General features: G+C 34.6%; 1 protein-coding gene across 1 annotated transcript in view; it reads left to right on the forward strand.

Annotated features, from left to right (window-relative positions):
- Positions 1-24,618, forward strand: part of Gpr85 (G protein-coupled receptor 85) — a 45,192-nt gene that overhangs the window by 5,783 nt on the left and 14,791 nt on the right. The window contains exon 4 of the transcript XR_013435270.1: positions 20,619-20,674. The gene's annotated coding sequence lies outside the window, so the exon portion shown is untranslated. The remainder of the gene's footprint in view (positions 1-20,618; positions 20,675-24,618) is intronic.

Raw genomic sequence — 24,618 nt, forward strand, 5'->3', positions numbered from 1 at the left:
TTACAACAGCATTTACAAAACCAGAGAAAGTTATTATATTTGTTTCTTTTTCATTGTTTTATTTTATTCATTTTTTTATTTGAAAATGTGAGATTAGGTATTTAGTGAAATAGAATTTTTATTGCTATTATGCCTCTATAAACACAATATCAACAAAAATAAGAAAAAAGTAACTGAATTGTTTCAATGATGTACGTGACTATTGAGTTTTGCTTTTATAAGGACAGCTCAAGCCATGATTTAGTGAGCACTCTTGGCCTTATTTTTACTTTACGCCAAAGTTTATTGAATTTGAGACAAATTTTAATGCACAACAGAGAGAGTTTTATCTAGCAATAAAATCTCCTTCTTGGTACTAAAAACATTATTTAAAACACAATAAAGAAAAATGTTATCCAAAGATGGTTTGATAACATGTTTCCATCTTAAAAACATTTATAGGAGAGACATAATTACAGTGATTACCCTTATGGAGAATTCCATGTAGAGGTTCAAATATCATCAGCAATTGGTAGAAAAGTCAATCATCTTGAGACAAGAGAGAACAAGTTTACCAAGACTCACCTGCACTACATAGATAAGAAAACTGAGGTGGGAATTAAGAGTAGGAAGCCTGAGGAATCAAGAGCAAACACAAACTTAGCTACTTAAAAAGAGAAATTCAAATAGTTTGGGCAAGTGACCAGTCCTAGTGAGCAGTGAATACAGCCGAACTGCAGTGATTCATTTCGGCCTACTTCTTTCTAACTTGACATTTGCAAGCCAAGAAGGAATTAGTGGATAAGACCCATTCCTGGTTATGAGTGGCCATTTGTAACTCAATAAGTAATGGTTGTAATCATACAAAACAGAAGTTGTCCTCAGTGTCTTTATGACCAAATTGCATTGCCTATTTCGGCACCCATTATAATATTTAATATTTAAAAACACTTGGTAACTAATTTAACTTGAAAATTTTACTGATCTTCAACCCATAAAAATGCATTCCCACCAGGGAATCCAACTTCCCAGTGAGAAAGACTCATTATCAATAATAATGTGTCCCTCTTGGAGTAATTACACGTTGGAACTGAGCAGTCTTTAAATTGTTCTCCATCGTAGTGGTGATGTGCTTGCATGAAAGTGTCTATACTTTCTTATCTGGTTCCCTTTGTGCACAATGGATTTATTTGTGAGATTCCTAGCTGGAATTAGGCATTCAGTCTTGACTCTGGAGTCTCATGCAGATATTAACTAACACAGAAGGAGGTGAGTAACTTGCCCAGTTTCCCACACAGGCCCTATTTAAATAACATAAAATTAATCATAGGGATTATATTAAAAATTATTCATAGCTAGGACAATCTATTAACTGCATTATCTTCTTCAGATATTAGCTGACTGAATTTCAACACTCGAATTTTCCATGGACTTTAACTCATTTGTTATTGTTAACACATGGATATGGCCACTTATCCATTTGTCTCTACTTCTATGAATGTCATCTCTATTGTTTACTCATTTATTCATTTGTTCAGAAAATGTGTGCTGGGCCTAGCCTTGGTGCTATGGACACAGTGGAAAACATGGCAGAACAGTTTCTCATTGAGATTTCTTAACCTAATGGGAAAGAAACAACAAATATATAAAAGCAATGAATTATGACTATTAAGATAGTAAACATTGTTAAAATGGAACAGGTATTAATAACCATAAGTTGACTGCTTTCCATTTTTCCTCCAGTGTCTTTTCTTCTATTTTGTCCAGCATTTCTTGGGATCTCTTACATCATACTCCCTCAACTCAGACTTACAACTATATTTTGGAACCAGTTTCCATGTTGTTGATTCTATGTACAGATTCTTAATTATTCATGTCCACAAGAGAGAGAGTTCAATTCCTTTCAGAGATTTGAAGGTGAGTCTTTTGTTATGCTCAGATTTCCCTAATGTCAGCATGAGAATCCTGCCTAGGGTGCAATCAAACTGAGGACTTGTGTATGTGCATTGTAGGATTCTTAGGGGACCTCCCCTAATGCCCAAGCAAAGATGGAATTATATGTGAAGTGAGGTGCATTATTTTATTACTGAATTTGTCACCACCCCATCTTTATTGGGAATATGAAAAAAAAGGAATATACTATCAGTTGAAAAGTTGATTTGACCTCTAACATTTACTTCTATTGCAAACACAATGAAACATATTCATAATTACAAAGATATACACCTTTCTACTAAGTCATGTAATGAGTTGTGTTCCAGCTGGGATTACCATAGTATAGTTGTGAACAGAACCAAGTTGACTCTTCTGTGTATTCACCTCAGATAAATTTAAATGGTTTCATTCTCATTTTATTCCATGTGTATCATAGGTTATATGTTTTAACACAAAAATACCTCAGCTTATCTTAATTCATATTAAGAAGAAAAGAAAGAAGCCAACATGATAGATGATCATGTTTCAAAGATTGGCTAAAGACATTATTAATCGAGATAGATGGTTGCCAGACTTGTGGATTATTTATGATTCCCAAATCTTGTGAATTCATTCATTTTTCTATGCAAAAATACATTATTTCTGTTAATGTTCTCTTTTAAATATATTGACTGGAAATTTCAGCATCTACTAAGAGAATTGTTTTTTTTGCTGAAGTTTTTTGTTGTTATTTTCAACTGCAGGCATGCAAATGTTCTGTGACTTTTCTGTTCAGAAAGGAAAATAAAGTTTCTGAAGGAAACTTTACACTTACAACATATTAAAATGATAGTATTGCTCCCTGTTGAGGCACAACTTCATAAATAGTTTGTATAGTTGTTAAAATGAAGACATTATTTATACATTGCTGTATGATGATGATGATGATGATGATGATTTTGCCACCAGCAAAATAGTTGATAAGTTAAAGGCATAATGAAAATTGGAGAAAGATAGGGAAGATTTGGGGGAGAGGGTCGATAATTCTTGCCTTATGCTTCTATTCTTAAAAAAAATAATAAAACCAAACGCCTTTAACTCTACAAAAACATTACATAAGTAAGACCTGGTTTTTAAAATGGGGAAGGAGCTTTTACATCATCTCCTTTTGCCAAAAGGATGATGTCCATTAGCTGCTCAAACCCTTTGGGTTAAAAAGCTTTTAAAGCCAGTTTTACTCTCACCATAGCAGGCAGTTAATACAAGGACTAGAGCCTGAAAGGCCCCCAGAGGAAAGCCAGGAGAATGTGTTTCCCTCTGAGTGGTTGTGGGAAAAGGCCTCCAAGAAGCCACAGGTAGTGTGGAATTTGGAATTGTTTGCACCCAGCATTCATCGCTAGCCCCAGATCCTTCTGGAGCCACAGGACAACATCACTCCCAGGAAGGCAGGTTTCCAAGTTTGGGCTTGGAAGCAGAAAGCAATTTCTTTTCCTTCTCTCTGGGTTTAGAAAATAATAGATTCTTGACATACCTATTAAAACTGATACTGTAATGCATGTCCCAGTTTTTGAGGTTTTGAATAGATAATGAAATATTGTAACATTTTACTTATATGGGTATCAAAGATCATGGGAGGAGGAAACAGGTCATTTATTATACTATGGGGAAAATTATCATAGTGCTGAAAAATTTTAAAGCTGAGTTGATAATTGATTTGAAATAGCTAAAGTTAATTAGTAGCGTCTTTTCCTAGTTTAAGTGAGGAAAAATCTCACTAGATGAAAGAGGAGTTTGTTCTTTTCTCCTCCATCAAAAAGGAAATTGTTGAATTGAAAGTTTATTTCCCTCAGTGAGAAGAGAATTTTTTTATTTGGTGTAGTTTAATTCAACAATTATGTATTGCGTTTCTATTGCATATAGGTTCTTGGAAAATTACTTAGTCTTCTATGCCTCATCAATCAAAAGGAGATTACCATAGTATTTGTGTTCTAAGGCTAATAAGAAGATTCAGTGAGTGCATCCTCATGAAGCCCTTAGCAGAGAATCTGGCATATTAAATACACTTTACTTTTTACTGTAATAAACTGCACCACCATCTAGCAGTAGAGACATAAACACATTATGAGACAATGTGATAAGTGCCGTAAGGGAGATGTGTGAGATAAGTGTTGAAGGAACACAGACAAGCAATTAACTCTGTGAAGGTGGGAAAAGGAAGGTGAGATAGAAAAGGTGCCGACTGAACTAAGCCTTGGAAGATAATTTTAATTTCATCTGCTTGACAAAATTAGGAAAGCCATTTAAGATAGAGGGAATATCAAGATGAGCAAAAGGCTGCTGGTGTGTTCAACATTGGGATCCACTAATCAAAGTAGTTCTTGTGATGTGACTGGAGCTTAGGGTCCAGAGTGGGAGAACTAACATGGCATGGTAATTAGCACAAGACTTGAAGCTTTGAGTCATTATTCTGTATAGTAGCTCTATGGTCTTGAACATTTAGGCAAACTTTTTGAGTTTCAATTTGCTTATCTGTAAATTGGGCAATAAGTAGTAGCAACTTCTACTTTTAAAGACTTGCTTCAAAGATTAAATAAGATAATAAACAGTAACTACTAAGCACTTTGTACTAAGCATTATTTTAAACACTTTCCATATATTTACATATTTGATTATCACAAGTAGATGCTATTATTATCTACACAAATTTAGAAGCTGAAACACGGAGGAGTAACTTGCACAAGGTAGTAATAGGTCCAATGCAGATGCAAGCACTTAATACAGCACCAAGCACAGAGTAGACATTCATAAATGTTGGCTATTGTTTCTACTGCTGGTGCTGTTAATTAAAAACAAACAAAAAAATAAAAAAAAAAAAAAAACAGAAGAGACCAAAGGGAATAGAAGGGATGGAACACCAACAGAGCTCCAAGCCTTCAGAATTGAGCTTAACCTTGATGTCTGCCCTCCTTTCCCACTGAGAATCTGAAGAAAGCAAAGAATAGTTGTAGGTTACTAAAACCCATCTCTACTTTCATGTAGAATTCTGTTACTGCAGAAAGAGGAGAATCCATCTGATTTTTTTTTTTCAAATGACTTTTCAGAAGAACGTTGCTCAGATTTTAAAAGTGGGTTACACAGCTCACACCAGGTGAACAGTTTTACCTAGATCTGGCTGTTCTGCAGTACTATATCAGTTTTGTCACATTCTGTAAAGGAATGATTGGAAATAGCTGACGATCACAGAACGGTAAAGTCTTTTCACAGAATCTGCCTTTAAAAGTCCACCTTCCAGGGACACCATTCTCAGTCTGTATGACAAGTAATTGCACCTCTTTCCCTCACCCCAGATCTCTCCACAGCCTTTGGTGATGCTAGTGTTTAGATCTATACATAGTAAAGGGATGATTCATGGAGAATATGACAATTACACCATCGGTATGTTTACTTGGTATACATGCTTCCCCCGGCAGTTCTCACACTTCTTTATTGACAAATGAGCAGTTGTTTACACACCTGGCCATCCTTTGCTGCAGTTTTTAAGCTGTTGGTTTGCCCAAATGAGCCCTCTGCTTTCGTGTCAGCTGAGCTTCATTCTTCTTATTCAACCTCTTACTTTACCAGTCTGCTGAAGTGATAGCTGCTATCCTTGCCCACTCTACTCTGTAGTCTCAGTAAACATGTTTCTATTTCATTATCTTGAGCAGTGGAGGACAGGGTGTCCTCCTGGGTGTTAGGAGCTGATCTGCTGATCATCTACAGGCCATGGTCAATTTACTTATACAACGAAATTCCTCTGGCTTGGAAAAAAATCTATGGATTGTCTCTATGGGTCACTGATGTTTCCAGGACATAAATGGCACAATTATTACTAATCAACATAGCTTCCCACAGCTGACAGTGGCCCACTGAGAGGTACTTCCAATGTACAATATTTAAACTAACAGGATTCCTACCTAGGCAGAAATTAGCTCGTTGACATCAACACTGGTGAGTATCTACGTATAGCATATCAAAATACTCTTTCACTGGGCTTTTTCTTTATTCATGTGCTAACTTCATAACAGCACTTTTAATTTTAATCAGGCAGACTAGATGCTCTGCTTCCATTGCAAATGACCAAATTATGGATATTTGTGCCCTGTTATTTCTTTTAATGTTCTGTCTTCAATTATAAATAATTTATGGATATCTTTTAGAGGGAACCTAACCTGTTTCAAGTTCTTATTTTAAATAAATGAGACATAAAATAGAGGAAGATATTTTAGTACCTCCACAATTTGTTAGTTCAGAATGATCCACCTTTGAACACATACTTAATAAGCACCTACTGTGTACAAGAAGTTGTAGAGAGTGTCTAACAAATCCTTTAATCAAATCTGGTATCAGGTTTTAGTCTTCATGACTTGTAAAATGAACATACATTTACTTGTCTGTTTGTAGTTTTTTGCTATGCCTTACATACATGAAGACATTGACTTTTAAATGTAACTCAATGCAAAAGTATTTTCCTATTATTTTTAGCCCATTCAAGGCCTAGATTTTAATGGCTAGCATTCATGGTGCATTTATATTTATAATGCTAATTTATAGCAGCAAAATGATTTAATTACTATAAATGCCCTTTTTTACATTTTGAGTTTTGTCGTTTTTTGAATTTTAAGAGAATGAACTAGAAAAGACATTATTCTTGTTGTAGTAACTTTTTAGCTACTAATAAATAATTTGATAGGTATTCATGAAAAATATTCATGCATCCTAGAATTCATAATTCAAGGAAACAAATGTTCCTATTTTTACATGCTCCTGGTATGCCAGCAATGTATTGGAAATTCTGTACAATTATTGCATCAGTGCCTCTAGATATGATGCCACTCAGTTCCCTGATGCAGAAAGAACCTATGTTCTTCTCTGTGGTGCTATTATTTGTTATGCCTGGAAGGTCTTGAGCTTTTGCTGCAGTGTCTGAGTTCCAGTGCTTTGAGTTTCCATCATGAGCCTGAAAAACAGTCATTTTAAGGAGAAAAAATGAGAAGGGAAAAAAGACATTTTCTAATATATTGCACCTTGCTAAGGAAAATTTACTCCGTTATAATCTTAAGATCACCTGAAATTACATGTACATGACAAAATACATTCTCATAAATATTCAAGCAAGAACTATTATATTTTCAAAGAACCAAAACTAGACTTATGTTGATAATCATGGACAAGTAGAGTGCATTCATTATAAAAAGTGACTCAACTTACTGCCACAGATACTTCTTTGTAGCAGAAGACAGAAAAATACACTTAGGGGTATTTTAGAATCAGCAGCAAAACCCAGGATATACATATAAATAATCACCAAAGAGGTACTACATAAGAAATGAGAGAATGGTAAGGTTGTTCCAGTGGTAGAACCAGTGACACCAGGAAAAAAAAAATATCTTCATGAATAGAAGAGTCTGAAAGTCATAAATAAAAACAATAAAACACACAAGGGGCTATTTTTTAAAATGGTCTAGAATCTGACCTCACTGTTGGAGAATCTTCAGGATCTAAGTGTACAGTTCAAAGCTCATTTTTAAGAACTTTTAGGCTATAGCTGTTTTCATTTACCCAGATTCTTCTTTTATTCTTTCCTCTTTTTCGTTATCACCACCCTATAAACACACACATGTGCACACGCGCACACACACTCACACACACACACTCTCCTCCCCCAACAATCAGACATACTTCTCCTTCCCTCCAGAACTATTTAGCTCAGTCCATAGAACCATTCCAGTTTCACCTTGGTCACTGTGACCCACATAAATTTATTTTCTGCAATGTCTAGGTTATATGTAATTTCTGTGTAGTTTTACATGATGTGATGGTGCTCTTTAATTGCTTTGGATTCATTTCCAGAGGATGAAAGATTGTAAGTTTGTGGGCCATGTCTTCTACTTACTTCTTAAGAAGTCCCACAGAGCACCCTAGCTTAATAACAGGCAATAAATAGATGCTCTAAAAATAGAAATATTATTTTCATATAGGGATGGAAGAGCAAAAATATTAATTTTAGAAATTTTGTCTGCTTTTCAACTCTTCTGCTAACTTTATCTTTGCCTTTGTCCCAGTTGAAATGTTAACTCAAATGTTATTTCCAAAATAGGGAAGGAGGCTCCATAAGGCAGAGAAGAAAGGAAAAGAGTCTATAATCAAAATGTGAATAATCCTGTCCTCTCCTATGTAAATAAATATTCTACTAATATATTGATGGAAAATGGACTCAAAAGTTTCCTTTAATAGTGATAAATTTTGGACTATTTATGCTTTTTCCTTTAGCTCCCTTGTTTTTGGTTTCAGACAAATGGTCTACATGATCAGAAAAACTATATGACATTTTACTTCTAATAGCCTCAATTACCATATAAATATGTTAAATAATATTGAAACAAATATATGTTCAATTTTTAAAGACATATGTTTTCTTTAGAATATTCTTCACCTTGTACAATATTTACAAATTGGCACATCCTATTCATCATAGATATCTCTTAATCTATGCTTCAACAAGGACCTATGTTAGATTATTTTTATAGATTACTTGTCATGACATCAAAAATGTCATCATGGAGAAATCAGCTAAACTGTTGTAGAATTTTAAAACATATACCCTAGTACATATTAAATGTTAGAGAATAAGAAGAGAATAAGAGTTAAGCTTATCAAGTATGAACAAATATTGCCTTAAATCAGTATATTTTCCACAATAATTAAAATAAACTAGTAAAATATAGTCTAGAGTAATTCAATTTTTAACAGATGGTTCAAATGCAGTTATTGAAAAATCCCTCTGAAACATCATTTAGAATATGACCCTATAATTGGAATATAAAAATGAAATTTTATATTCCATTTTTATATTCCAAGAATATAACCTAATATAAACTGAATTTTAATGTATATTCAAGTATACTTTAGAATAATTTTGTTTAATTTTAAATACATTATAAATGCTGTTGAGTTTGGTGTATAAGGGTACTTATTATTTTATCAAATTATTATTATCATGATTATAATTATTTTAAATGAAAATACGGACAACTTGAGTGTCCATTCAGCACGAGAGAAAGAAAGAGATATATAATCTTAATTTGTCATATAAATGAGCCCTCTGAGTTTTTATGGGTGATAAATAAAACTGAATGACTGAATTTTTTTACTTTTAAATTATTTTTTATAAATACAAACCTTGGGCTTATGTAGACATAAGCCCACTTTTACATCTAATGTCTTTTGTTCACACTAAAACCTTCCGTTCAAATGTTCTCCTGAGATTTAAATAATTATGAAAGAGTCTGGAACAAATAATTAAAACCTCTTATTTTGTTAATCAATAAAAACTAAAAGTATTATCTTTATTCATCTAACTGAACTTAGTTCTTTTCTGAAGGAAGAATCATAAAGAAAATTATTTGATTATTGTTAGTCATTATTTAGTTATTCATTCATTCAGCAAACATTTATGCAACACCTACATACATACATTACATGGTAATGTTCCATTGTATTCAGCACAAATTATACCTCAGTGAATAAAATACATACACAAAACCTGATTCTTATACAACTGTTTTATAAATATGAGGGAGATTTTTGCATATTTTATTAATCTGGAAATGTTATTATTTCAATTCCAAAAGAGAATTTTGCCATTTAGAAAGTATTGCCTAAACTAATATTCTTATCCTCACTTTTAGATTTTAATCATTAAAGATGTGTAAGAAAATCATCCTACAGATTCATTCTTGAGACAGTTCTTTTCCAAAATCAGGAAAGCAAATGCTCCATCCTACCAAAAGTGATTGATTTCTAGGCTTCTTAATTTCAGTAAAAGATCAGTTATATCATGAAACCATATTTCACAGAGAGCAGGCACTGCTGGGGGAAGTAAGCTTAAGGTTGTTCCCAGCAGAGTACATGTTCACTTTTGTGCAGTGATTCAGGGAAGTTGTTTTGCTAACTAGCTCCTCAAACTTCCTGGTTTCTGAAATACAGCAAGAGTATTCCTGTATTAGGGCTGTATGATTTAGTATATTCTATGTTTAATAGGGAGGAAATGAATTATTATTGATTTGATTGACACTGGTTCTTAAATTGCAACACAAGTTGCCTTAAAATGAAAGCAAACATGGGTTTCTTTTTTAACTAAGAAATATCTTCCTGGAAGATATATTTTCCATAAATATAAGCAGTGCTGGGTAAGCATAAGAGAGGGACAAACATGTTGCTGGAATGGAGTCTTGTGTGGGTCACTGAGTCTAATATTACCTACATTATTATGGCTCTGAGAGGACAAAGAGTAACTTACTGGTATCTTTGGTTCTATTTAATAGTCAAGTAAGTTTAATTTTTTAAAAATTTTTAACAAACTAACACTGGGGGTAAGACAAAGGATAAACTGGACTCTTTGGAAAACTGAAGAAATTGACAAACACTTATTATTTCTCTATGGCTACTTCTACCTCTCCACTCCACAATTCACCTGCCATTCTTTCATAGAAGAGCTAAAGGCCAATACCAGCCAAGTGATTCAAATTACGATTTTTGAGTGATCATGGCAAATACAATCATTTCTCCACTGACTTTATTTGAAAAAAAATTTGCACAAATGTGTATTGTTTTCACTTTGAATTTTAATAGTCCTTAAAAACTTTTAGTAGTCATTATTTTTTTTAGAAACTGAGATCCAGTCACATTGGATTCACTTTAAAAGGAGGCCTGCAAAAATGCCAAGTTCCCGTTTCCATTTCCTCCTCCTCATTATACAGAATTGAAATTGTTAGGTGCTTCTTTGTAAGAAATATTTCATAAATAATTGTTCTTCTTTGTAAGAAATATATCATAAAATTAATATTTTCAAGACTATTGTGCTATAAAGGATTTAAATAGATTCATTCATGAATGTATGCCTACAGAAGAGCAAATCAGGGCCACAAGACCAAAGTTATCCACCCTACACTGCCCCTGGGAGCTCAAATAACAGGGTGTCTCAATCAACCAAAGAAAAAAGAAGAGAAAAAGAAAAAAATAAGAAGAAAAATTAATAAGAAAAGAGAAAATATAAGACAAAGGTCATGATTCCTGATGATAAAAATAAATGGCATTGTGGAATGATTGATACAAACAGCTGTTTTAAGACTCTGGAACTAAAAAAGCATTTATAATGCACAAATGCCACAAAAGGAACGAGTTAATAGGAAAATGGAGTCTGAAAGGCTCTGAAGAGAATAGACCTAATCGTGTCTAAGCTTAGGAGTCTGATGAATATTCCTACACAATAATATCAGAACAGATTGAATTCTTATTATAGCACATCACATTGTTTCAGTGAAATAAAAGGAATTACAGAGTCATTGGATAGTGTGAAATTTCAGGGGAGCAAGAAGTGTTTTCTTGGCCATCCTGGAAGCCTTCTTCAAAAGTAATTGTCTCCCAGTTTCTATAGTTGCAAATTGACATGAGTTATTTTGGTTTGTTTGTAAGTATAGAACAAAAAAAAATTCTATGGGAAAAATTAGTTAATCTCTTCATAGGTATTGTGTGGCAAAATATATGTATATTATTTATGTTTTCACTCTTAAATGAATTTTCTGGCATATTTTAGAAATATGCCTTTTATATATTATAAGATGATAAAGAATGCAGTTCTATCCAAGAGTCAGGAGACTTGAATTCTAGTTCTGGTGTTGCCACTAACCTGAGTGACCCAGCCAACATCATCTAATCTCTCTGAACCTCAATTTCATCATTCTTAAAAAAATAAATAAATAAAAAATCTCTGAGAAAAACTCTTTCTGTGCTGGCACTCAACTAGTCTCTTTAATTGTTTAAATTATGCTTTTTAAATATAAGACTACAATGAAATTTTCATTCAGATTCATCAATTATTTCTTTTAACTAGATTGAAGAAAAATAGACCTTTATAATAATAAACTCTACTTTCATAATAGTACCCAAGTGACTTGAAGGAAATTACAGAAATTCTAAAGTGTATAAGGAATCTAGCTTATACATAGCAAGCCCTCAGTTTATGGAAAGGAAATTTAAACAAGTTCATATACATACACACAAATATCTACATATATATGTACACACACATATTGACATACAAATGTATATATGTCCTGTAAGTTATACAACCTGTAAAGTGACTGAAGAGAAATATTTTTAGTATTGAGGAGGAAAATAATAATCATGTCATTTTGTTAATTTTAAGAAAATGAGGAGAGAATGACTGAAATAACAACTGAGATGGACAGAACAATGACTTATTCAGATTCAGATCCTATGGGGACTTGGTAGAGGAAATCACTTTTTATTTTATTTATGGTTAAAGGAACCAAATATTGTCAGAAACAGCATACAATTGAAAGATCAAGAAAACTTTTATAACTTAGAAATAATAATAGCTTTCAGCTTAAAATCAATCATCTGTAGCAAAAAAGTTGTGTTATCAACCCAGTTGTGGAGTGTAGAAACGTTGCAGGAAAGCAGTTCGTTTCTGATATGGACCACTGCAAAGAATAGATGACCACCTATGGTGTATGACTTGAACGACCACCAGATTCTTTCTCCCCAAACATGTTTTTCTTATTAGCAGGCCCGAAATTCATGATCCACAAGAGGAATCCCCTCCAGCAGGACACCATTAAATCAGTTCATTGAATATGTGTGATTTCCCATCTTCTCCCAAACTTCAGAGAGACCTTGTTGTTAATTACTCCCACCTACCTCCAGGAACTTGAGCCTAGTAGACTGCTTTTTATTTTACTTTTATGCTTTTACTTTATTGTAGTCACCATGTGTATGTTTATGGCTTCCTTGACTAAAAAAATGAAAAAAGTAATTATCCATCCTACATCTTCCTCTAGTTACCATGCCTACTCACCTCTTCACAACCTAGCATCATCTCCTCACTCTTCCATTCATGGAAACCCAGTTTCCCCTACAATTGCAATTCCTGAGGTCACCAAAAACCTCCTGCCTGGCAAATCTTATACCATTCCTTAGTCCATGGATTGCCTGATTGCTCTGCACCATTTGGCACAATTTATGATTCTATCCTCATTATACTCTTTTCCCTTGACTTCCATGATATCATGAGCGTCTGGTTTTCCTCCTAATTCCATGGCCTCACCCCTTCAGTCTCCCTTCCAGATATTGATTCTTCTTCCTTAAACATTGTTGATAATCCTTAAGGTTTTAACATAGATCATTCATATCCTTTGACATTCTCTTTGACATTGGGAAATCTCATACCACATATGTAGCCTTGGTAATCAACTGTATTAGGGCCACTACTAACTATTTTAGCACTTTTGTAAAACCTAAAAAAAGATACCTCTTCTTTGTTTAATATCTACCAGATATCAAGATAAATAGGTAAATCTATAATATCTATGATGTTAACGATGCCAACCTTGGATGCGGCACTTTTGTGTAGTGCCCAATGAACACAAAGAGTGCCCATAGGATATGACCACAGTATTCACAGCAGGACAGGGAAGAATAAGAATTGCTAAGGACTTGAACTTAAACCTACCCAGGGAGAGGCAAGAGACTTTGGAGACAGGGCTAGCTGTCAGTTCTCAGAGAAAGTCCAACACACAGAGGTCATAGAAAGGACAGCAATAGCTATTAATAGATATTTATTGCATGCATGAATAAATCAGTGGATGGATGAATGAGTGCAGATTTCCTCCAATTCACTGGATACTGCATTCAGTTTCTGCGAGACAGGTGAGAGAGTAATCCAGTCTTCTGGAGGAAGCTGACTACTCTGTTAAACAATGAAAGGGAGGCAACATAGGACAGTGTGGACTTGCTTCTTCCATCCTCTCTCTGAATTTACCGTAGAGTGATGAGTGATCCATAGCTATTACCTTACAAAAATTTCTGCAGAGTGGCATTATTCTTTATGCCATTTTACAGATGAGAAAATTGAGGCTCTCCCAGAAAAAAAAATTGCTAGTGATGGCTGACGTCAGGATCCAAATGTCTATCTACCTGCCTCTCAAGCCTAAGCCCTGCTTCCCACATTCTCTGACCTCACACTGCAATAAACACCACTTATTAAAGCTTACTCTATCAGATTCCTTACATTAACTATTTAGTTTAGGCCCCTTACAACTCTGAGACTGAGATGTAAAAAGGGAAAGTATTTTGTCTAATCTCAAACAGATAAAAAGAGTTGAAGTTGAATTTTAAAATTGTTTCTGCTTCTAAAGCCCACATGTTTATGCTTTTTTGTTACCTTTTGGAAAAAAAAATTATCTTCGTCAGAAGAGAGGTCCTGGGATAGAGCCTCATTATCAATAAGGGAGAGATGGCATGAAGTCTCCCAACACTGAGCTAGAAGAGCTTGAATCCTTTCTGTAACCATCCTAGTCAGGGCCAGCCAAGCTGGGATGAGGGTTAGAGAGATGGGAGGAGAGTCCAAAGAAGGGAAGCATGGGTGGGGGAGGGGAGCAAAGTGCAGACAATGTGGACAGAGTCTGTCCAGAGAGCCAAAAGGTTCCAGTGAACTGGCAGGTTAGATATCAAGCCAAAAACAGATGCAGATAGAAATAATGAAGAGGAAAGGAAGGATGCAGAGAAATCCATACAAAATCATCTTTTTAACTATATAATTTGTTTAGCCAAACCTTTAGCTATAAACCAAAGTACATTTTCACACTTAATTTGTGTTTCTTTTTCTATTCACTTTACATCCTATAACTTGGTTTTTCTGTTATGTTGCAATAAGACAGAATTTTCACTGCTGCAATCACTTGATATAGAGAATTTCTTTAAGTTTAAATGGACACAGCCATATTCCATACAACTAGATAAGGAGGAGACTAGTAGAAATATCTTTTTGACTCCAAGAAATATCTACAATATGGAATGCTCTAGAAAAGATCAGGCATTTGTGACAAACTTTCTCCCAGCTTGCTTTGTTTTCTCTGTTTGTAATGCAATCAGATTATATTAAAAATAATAAGACTGTTAATTAGAAGATTTAAATTGATTTCAATTAGGCTGAAAATATTTTTCCTTTCTAATATGCAAATTGCCAAAGAAGAAGATTTATGTGGAAACTCAAGTGGTGGATTTGCCAATTAAGGAAGAGCTGCCTCATTGCAAAAATGCCAATAGAGAGTGAATTCCTTTGTTTCAAAAGTTAACGCTGTGGATAGGGCTGGAAAATAAATCAACAGATGATAGTTATATTCTTCTCCTTATTGAGAGTTTCACAGTATAATGTAATGTCAACAGTGATTGATTCAAAGTAAGAATCAGGGGTCTGGCTGTAGGTCTATTACTAATTAGCCATATGACTTTGAGCAAATCTTTCTCTGTTTCTTTTGTCTCATCTATGAGAACAAGATTTTGGGTCAGAGGATTGCTCAGCAATCTTTTTCAGTTCTGAGAGAGAGTGATGCTAAATGAATTAATTCTAATAGTTCTAATATATTAGGTATTTGAGTATTGAAATCCTAATTGTGGGTCTAGCTTCACCTTAGCAACAGTTATGGCAGTAATTCATATCACAGGAATTCCCAACTCATGACCATTCACTCCTCTTCCTTCCATCCTAATCCTTAGCTACTTCCAAACAGGAATAATGCTACAGTGGAAATGGAAGCCAAATTCCCTGCAGCACCCGGAGAATAGTGCTAAAGCACCTGCTTCTCTATTCTGTTCATTAAAATAAAAAATGAAATCTCCTATGTCCATCTGGCACCATTCAGAGGTTGCCAACCTGGCATCATTCATGGGTACTAAATTCACTGACTCTTATCTAAAACAAATTTTAGAATTCCTGGTCGTAAGCACAGCATGAATGAAATCAGTAGATTTTGCTATAACTAGTGACATTTAATTCCAATCAGCAAACCACAAATTCCATATCACTAATTTTGCTCTATGATCCTCAAAACAGGTTACAGAAATAGCAATGTAAACTTTCGAAAATGTTAAGACAATCCTGACAGGACTCAGAGTTAATATTAATATGTCATATTAAATGACTCTAAGAAAATGGATAAATAAAATTTCAAAAACAAAACTAGAATTTATTATTTAATTGGGTGACATAAAAATAAAAATAAATTAGAAACTACCAAATCCATTAAATAATAGCCAATTAACTTTTTCTCTTTCAAAATAAGAAGTGACTGGAGCAGCCTTGAAAATCTTCATAATTAAAGAAACAGTCAAGAAACAAACACTACATATTCATTCCAAAAAGTAGTACAAATGAGTCTATGTAATCACACTAATGAGCTGGTGGACTTTTTCTATAACTATTAAAGCACAAAAATACAAATTTGTGCTCATATTAAAACATTATCAAATATCCATTTAGCTCTTGGAATATTTTTCTGAAAGTAAAAGTGAAAAAGATCACTAAATCTCTTGATGTTTCATAATAAATTCATGAAAGTAAAAACTATTTGGGCTGGGGCTTTAGCTCAGTTGGTAGAGTGCTTTGTTTGCATGCATAAAGCCCTGGGTTTGATCCCTAGCACCAAAAACTAAAAAAAAAAAACCAAAAACCTAGTTAGCCAAATTGGACAAAAAAAATTTTTTTAGTCCTTTTTGCTTCTCTTTCTAGTTCATGTATGTTATCATTCCAGGATTTATAATTATGCAAAAACCATCAAAGTGTGTCTGATCCTGAGCCAGAGCAGACATTTTAATGGCCATTTTCTATTGGTCCTTCCTAACAGTGTAATAAACAGGGAAAGACAAGAAAAAGTGTTATCACAGTTGTATCGATCTGATCATTTGTTTGGGCTCAATTTCCACTTTGTTACATATGGACCTATGTAGCACCTTATGCAGTTGAATGAGGATAGTATAATATGAGGAAATAACAGCAATAGATGAGAGAGAAGGACATCAGTAAGGACAAGGTGACAGATTAGGAGAGAGCTGAGACAGTTGAAACCTAAAAGTGTGAAGCACTGCCACAAAAGCCTGGGGTAAAAGGAGGGAAGATGCCGGGTTTGAGTTTTGGCCTCAGCTCCAAATCACTTTTAAGGAGGTTCAAAATCTGCTGAAGACATAAAACTCTCTCAACCTCAGTTTCCCTGATGATTTTGGCACCCCTGCTCATTCTCTACATCTAAAGAATTCTCTATATCTAGAGCTCCCTCCTCCCCACTACTGAGCCCACTAGACTTTCAGCCATGGTCTCTCTGTCTCAGCTTCTGAGCTCCATCTTAGTCAGGTGATTTGGCATTAATTCAATCTAGCACAGTAGTTTTCAACATTTGCTATAGATGAGAAACTTCCAAGGAAGCCCAATGTCCAAGTCACTTCCAAGATCATCTCTTCATATGATTCCAGTCTACATCCATAATTGCTTATTATTCTGATTATGATTTTCTATCCTGATAACAAATATGTGTCAGTTACAGGGTTTTGACATTTTCCACATACAACACTGCCCATTTGTACTCAAGTTGCAGTGATTAGTTATAGGCCTTACCCTTTGGACTCAATTTCTTGCTTTAATATTTCTGCCCAATGATCAGCTCTTCTAAGAGGGAATTCTTCTCTTATTCTAGTTTACACTATCAGGCCTGAACTCCAGCCCCTGATCTCCTGTCTCCACAGCTGCAATAAAATTTATGATGTTCCAGCAACCTCGCTGTACATCACTGCCCACTAAGACTATTCAGAACATTTTTATTTGAAAACTGGAGTTTTATTATTATTAGTAGTAGTATATTATAGTATTATTATACATAATATGTAGCATATATTATATATATAGTACTATAGTACTGTTATTTATAATTAATACCTATCTATTAAGAAAGAACCTACATAGGCTACTTAAAGAAGGTGAGATTTGAAGCTGAGTCAGTCCTAATTAAGAAGAGAAGGAGAGAGGGAGAGAGGGAGAGAGAGAAAGAGAGAGAGAGAGAGAAGAGAAAAGGAAAATGTTCTATCTTAAAGGGGAAAACATTTGTAATCAAAAGTGAGTGAATAATTACAGTTATCTTATATTACACAAAAGTGTCACAAACATATAGCCTCTTCAACAAATGGTGCTGGGAAAACTGAAACCCATATGCAACAAAATGAAATTAAGCCCCTATCTCTCACAATGCACAAAACTCAACTGTAAGTGGATCAAGGACCTACGAATTCAACCAGGGACCCTGCTCCTAATAGAGGAAAAAATAGACCCAAATCTCCATCATGTTGAATTAGGCCCTGACTTCCTTAACAAGACTCCTATAGTGCAAGAATTAAAATCAAGAATTAATAAATGGGATGGATTCAAACTAAAAAGCTTCTTCTTAGCAAAAGAAACAATCACTGAAGTGAATAGAAAGCCTACAGAATGGGAGCAAATTTTTACCACATACACATTAGATAGAGCACTATTTCCAGGATACATAAAGGACTCAGAAATCTTAACACCTAAAAATCAAATAACCCAATCAATAAATGGGCCAAGGAACTGAACAGACACTTCTCAGAAGATGATATACAATCAATCAACAAACATATGAAAAAATTTTCAACATCTCTAGCAGTTAGAGAAATGCAGACCAAAACTACTCTAAGATTTTATCTCACTCCAGTCAGAATGGCAGCTATTAAGAATACAAACAACAAACAATAAGTGTTGGGAGGGGGGATGGCGGGGGGGGGGGGGGAAGGCACACTCATATATGCTGGTGGGACTGCAAATTGGTGCATCCACTATGAAAAGCAGTATGGAGATACTATGAAAAGCAGTATGGAGATACTTTGAAAAACTGGGAATGGAACCACCATTTGACCCAGCTATCACGCTTCAATTTATATCCAAAGGACTTAAAAACAGCATACTACAGTGATACAGTCACATCAATAGCAACACAACTCACAATAGCTAAATTGTGGAACCAACCTAGATACCCTTCAGTAGATGAATGGATAAAGAAAATGTGGTATATATACATAATGGAATATTACTCAGCATTAAAAGAGAATAAAACCATGGCATTTGCAGGTAAATGGATGGAGTTGGAGAATATAATGCTAAGTGAAGGAAGCCAATCCCCCCAAAAACAAAAGCTGAATGTTTTCTCTGATATAAGGATGCTGATTCATAATGGGGATGTGGGGGAGCAGCATGGGAGGAATAGATGAATTTTAGATAAGGCAAAGGGGAGGGAGGGGAAGGGAGGAGGCAGGGGGGGTAGGAAAGATTGTAGAATGTGATAAACATCATTACCCTAAGTACATGTATGAAAACACAAATGGTGTGACTCTTCTTTGTGTACAACCAGAGACATGAAAAATTGTGCTCTATTTGTATATTATGAATTGAATTGCATCCTGCTGTCATATATAACAAATTAAAATAAAAATTTAAAAGGTAAGTGCAATGTAAAAGAAAGGAGGGAAGAAAACAGAGATGCATACAACAAAAGTATAATATGATCTTAAATATCCCACAGAGAAAGATTATTGAAGACTTTGAAGAACAGGGATATATGAGGTATATAATGTTCACTTTGAATTTATTTAAATTTATTTAAATTTCAGACCATATATATTATATACTATACATGTGTGTTTATATCATTTTCATAAACTGATATGTAACTGTACATATGTTTGTATATACATATATATTTTATCTAGGGATAGAGTAAAAATTCACACAATGCAAGAGTATAAAGTGAAAAATAAAATTCCTTTTCTGTACCAAACCCTAAGGAGAGACTACTCTTAACAGTTGCTTGGCTATCCTTCTAACTATTTTCTATGGATATGTGAGAATATATATGAATAGTATTGTTTTTAATTATTAATCCTACATAGATTTAAACACAATGGTTTTTAAAAATATGCACTATTTAAATTAAGATAATTCTATAATCTGATGAGTTTGGTAGGCTATGTTTTATAGTGTTTCTCCAGTGAGGACTTGAAACCCAACCTTCCTGTTACCTTCCTCTTGTAACAGGATGATGTTTGGTAGCCATTCACTCATCATACGAGGCTACAAAATGCAAAGGGAAGGTTTATTAGAAAGTTGGTTTGTTTAAACCTTGTTCCAAAATCATACCCCCCTGAGACATGCTTAGGACAATGCAGGTATAACAGGTATGTATCCTGAAGGCCCAGAAGAGAACAAAGATTTTTTTTTTTTAATTTGGTTTACCCCCATCTTAGATAGTTTGAAATTATAAACATTATCTGCCAAATCTTTCATATTGTTCTCAATTCCTCTGTGTGTTCAGTCACAAACATTTTGCAAGCTGACACTTCTTTAATCCGTGTAAAATTCAATAGTGCCCCTGATGGGAGCTAAATTTTGGACATCCTGCCTAAACTTTATTTCTAGCAAATGGAAGAGGAAATCTATTGAAAATTTTATAGTATAATCACCTGGAAGAACAAGGTACCTAAGAAGATTTTCTCAAGAGAGTCATACAAAGCTTTTCTCTTTCAAGTTGATGAGTTTATATAAATGTCTAAGCCTGGGTGGATTGAAGACTTTGAGGTTAGAAAAGTTATGTCATTCTTTGTCCAGAACTTCATAGCAGACATTGTTCCCATGTTTGTCATTAAAGATAGTTTTTCCTCAGCAGTAATACTCTGGGGAGGTGGAAGACTAAAAGACAGTGGAATGTGGCAAGTTACATAAGAATTTCATGGCGAGAGAGCATTTTGTCTCCTTTCCACTCTATTTGCAGTGATCATGAAACTCAGAAGCTCATCTTCATCTTTCCAGAGAAAGTAACTTCCCAAAGTAAGTTGGAGTTGGAGGGTGAGGTGGTGGAGGAAACAAGAGGTAAACTTGATTCATAGTTAGGAATCATCAGAAATATACAGAGACCATTTATAGTCAATGAAATTTGAAGAATTTGTATGAAGATTGTTATTATGTTTTCCTAAAGTAGAAACAGAATAATACCCACCATTTGTTATGCACCAACTATGTGCCAGGCAGTGTGCTATGTGCTTTACATACACAATTTCATTGAACACCTTCAACAACCCTACAAAATTAATGTTATTATTATCTACTTCTTTTTAAAAATAAGGAAATTGAGGCTAAGAGAAATTAAGCAATTTTCTCAATGCCTAAGTCCGGCTGGGCAAAATAACTGAGAGGTGACAAGAAACTTGAAGGTTGAAACAGGAACTACTTTATTGCAAGTGAACTCAGCAGGAACTGAGAACTCAAAACAGCCAGCACCCAGGGCAGCAGGAGCCACTTCTCTGCCAAACTGCAGAGGTACATATACCCAACTAATTACACACAGCTTAACTTAATTGACATCATCTAGACATAGCAGTCAGTCATTAAGGAATCCTCATCATCTTAATGGCTCGCTGGCTTTGGCTCACAAACCACTCCTCCTGGCATACTGCCAGGCACCATCTTAACTTAGTTGTGGCCCTCAACAGCTCAAAATTACTGGGGATAAATTGTTGAACTGGAATTGAAATTTAGATTTGTCTAATTCAAAAGCACATGTTTTATTCATTAACAACAAAAATACCTTATCAAAAGCTGGGGATATAGCTCAGTTGGTAGAGTATTTGCCTCACATGCACAAGGCCCTGGGTTCAATCCCTAGCACCAAGACAAACAACAAACAAACAAAAACACCTTATCAAGTCAATATAGTATGACTCAAAACTATCAAAAAATAAAATCTTGTTACAACACTCCAAAACACTCATTTGTAGGTCTTATAGCTCCACCCTTCAACTCAACCACACAGCAAGGATAAGAGAGAAGTTATAAACAGAAAGATAAGAAGACATGAGGAGAGCTTAAAAAAAATGTGGGGAGAGGAACCCAGAAATTCCCAGGCATTCCTCAGAAAAGATGTGCAACGGACTAGAGCACTAGCTATAAAGGATATTGCTGTGCTAAATAGAAGAAAAAGTAGAACAGAATGTTTGATGTGGCTCTCTTTTGTGTTTCCAGGTGATGGTGCTTTATGCATTGTTGCATTTTTGAGGTTACAAAACAGAAAAGTCTGTAACAGAGAATTTATTCTCTTCCTTGTGTATTTGCATTTCTCAGAATTATGTTAGTGGATCTTGATGCAGACAGGATAAAGGCAAAAATAAATAAATAAATACACTGAAAATTTCCTGGGAAACAATAAAGAGTATTTAGAGTAAATCTACAAAAGTAAATCTACAAATCATAGACATACACACTGAAAACGTACACTCCAGGTAGCTTTACACATCTTTACTCATTGACACACAGAAAAGAAATAGACCTGTTTTTTCCTTTGTCCTCACAACTTCCCTTGATATCTTACACAAAGAGATAAAGCACACTGGTTTTAGCAAGTTATTTCGTGAGTTCAATCTGTAGTGTTTTCTATGTTTGGTTTGACTTGGGTTTGCATTTGGTTTGGAAGATTATTCTATTATCTCAAAAAGAGGTTCTATGTTGAGATTTCTGTTTAAATATATCCAGATAGAAGGATCATAAGATGGCAGAGTAGAGGAAGAAGGCACTTCTGCTCTGCTGTTTGGAATCTGAACAGTAGAGACACAGCTTTTTAACAAGGGGTCTGTCTGAAGAAAACTGTTATATATCATTTTTCTGTCAGAGATTCAGAGAAACCCAAAGTTACTGGTATAGTGAACCATCCTTATAATGAAATGTACCTGTGTCTGGTAGATACCCAAAGTGAGTGGCAACACAAAGGGAAAGAGAAACACAATCAACAAATTTGATATGCAGAATGTGCAACGTATTTCTCATTGTCTAAGTGAAGAACAGAGGTGGAGGTCAAGCTCCAGAATTGATGCTGAATCTTGTTCCTATGGGAACCCAAGAGTCCTTAATTGATACTTGCACCCTGTCTCAGCTAGTGCTTACTGTGTGATACCTAGAAAAATCACAATCTCAAAATGATTATAGAGAATAGTGGATCCAGGGGGACTCAAAACAGAGTTACAGAAGAGTGTGCATCCTGCTCTCCCTTTGAGCATTGCCATACCTATGACCAGCTGAAAGGGATGGTGAAGAATGATCAGGTGGGCATAATTACATTTTGAGACATAAACTTAGAAATTCATGTTTTAGTGTGGGCAGGCTACAGGAAACCTATCACATATCATGTGTCTGTCACTCTGCCTCACAAGTAAAACTGAGGGAGACATTAAACACCCAGATGCCCAGTTGAAGTTGACTTCAACTCAGTCCCCCTGGTACAAGGATTTAAGCCTTGTATAGTACACACTCCAAACAAAGTTCCAATGTTCCATTTAGATTAGATCTATGCACCATTTCCAACCAGGAAGATGAGTGATCTAAGACATGCAGACAAAAATATCAATGGACTAGATTAGGTAGAGAGAAGTGATGGGAGGGGAGGGGAAGGGTGGGGCAGATAGGAAGGATAGTAGAATGAAACAGACATTATTATTACTGTGTGTATATATGTGAATGCATGACCAATGTGATTCTGCAACCTGTATACTCAGAAAAATGAGATATTACATCCCATCTGATCCAAATGTATGATATGTCAAAGTCATTGTACTGTCATGTGTAACTAATTAAAACAAATTTTTTTTAAAAAGTCTTAAAAAAAAAAAGATAAAAAGTCCCAATGGAAGGTACTTCTAGCTCCATACCCCCTTCAGTGGGAATACAGAAGTTGAGAAGCACTTCAACCCACTAGACTGCCAATCTACTTCTGCAGGAAGAGTGGCAAAAATCACAAAAGTAGGTTAGTTTCTGTATCACCCAGCCCTTGCTCTCTATCAGAGGCATATAACCCAAGTAACCCAAGAAGTAAAGGTCAGAAAACAGCATGGAAGAGGATGTAAATTCTCAACTTCAGCTACCTCAGTGGAAAACTTTAAGCCTTTTTAATTAAGAATTTTTGCTTTTTTCTGTTTTATTATAGATATTTTAGTTGTTCTAACTGTATTTGCTGATTCATGTACATACATATGTGACTATGATACACCTATGATTCTAAGGCCACCCCCCAACATTTTGTCATACCAAATTTTGCTACTTTTCCTTTTTCCTATTTTTTGAAGAGGTAGTGACTTCTTTGTTTTATTTATTTTTTATTTTTTTGTTTTTGCCGCAGTCTGGCTGCATCAAAATGCCAGGTTGTCATTGCTGGTATAATTTTTTTCCAAGGGATTCTTGCATGGAGCCATCAATGGCTTGGTATTGTGGCATTTTGTATCCTCCCCTTCTGCTTGTAGCAGATTATTTATGGTGTTTGTGTAAAAAGAATTTAGAAAGTTGAGAATTACAATGTTAAATGAACAAAAAGGAGATATAAGGAACAAACTAAGAAAGAATATACAGGAAATAAAAGAGCATTTCAATAAAGATATAGAGATTATGAAAAAGAATGAAACAAAAATACTGGAAACAAAAGACTTAAAAAATCAAATTAAAAATTCATTTGAAAGCATCACCAATGGCTTAGACCACTTTGAAGACAGATTCTCAGGCTTCAAAGATAAAGTACATGATCTTAAAAAAAAAATCCAGCAATAAAGAAGAGATGTTAAGGGACCATGACCAGAATATTCAAGAAATTGGAATCAAAACCAGATCTAAGAATCATTGGCATACATAAAAAAAAAGAAAATACAAACTAAAGGAATGCACAAATTGTTCAATGAAATAACAACAGAAAAATTTTCCAACCTTAGAAATAAGATGGAAATCCAAATATAAAATGC

The sequence above is a fragment of the Ictidomys tridecemlineatus genome, chromosome 2 (genome assembly GCF_052094955.1).
Source record: "Ictidomys tridecemlineatus isolate mIctTri1 chromosome 2, mIctTri1.hap1, whole genome shotgun sequence".
Lineage (NCBI taxonomy): Eukaryota > Metazoa > Chordata > Mammalia > Rodentia > Sciuridae > Ictidomys > Ictidomys tridecemlineatus.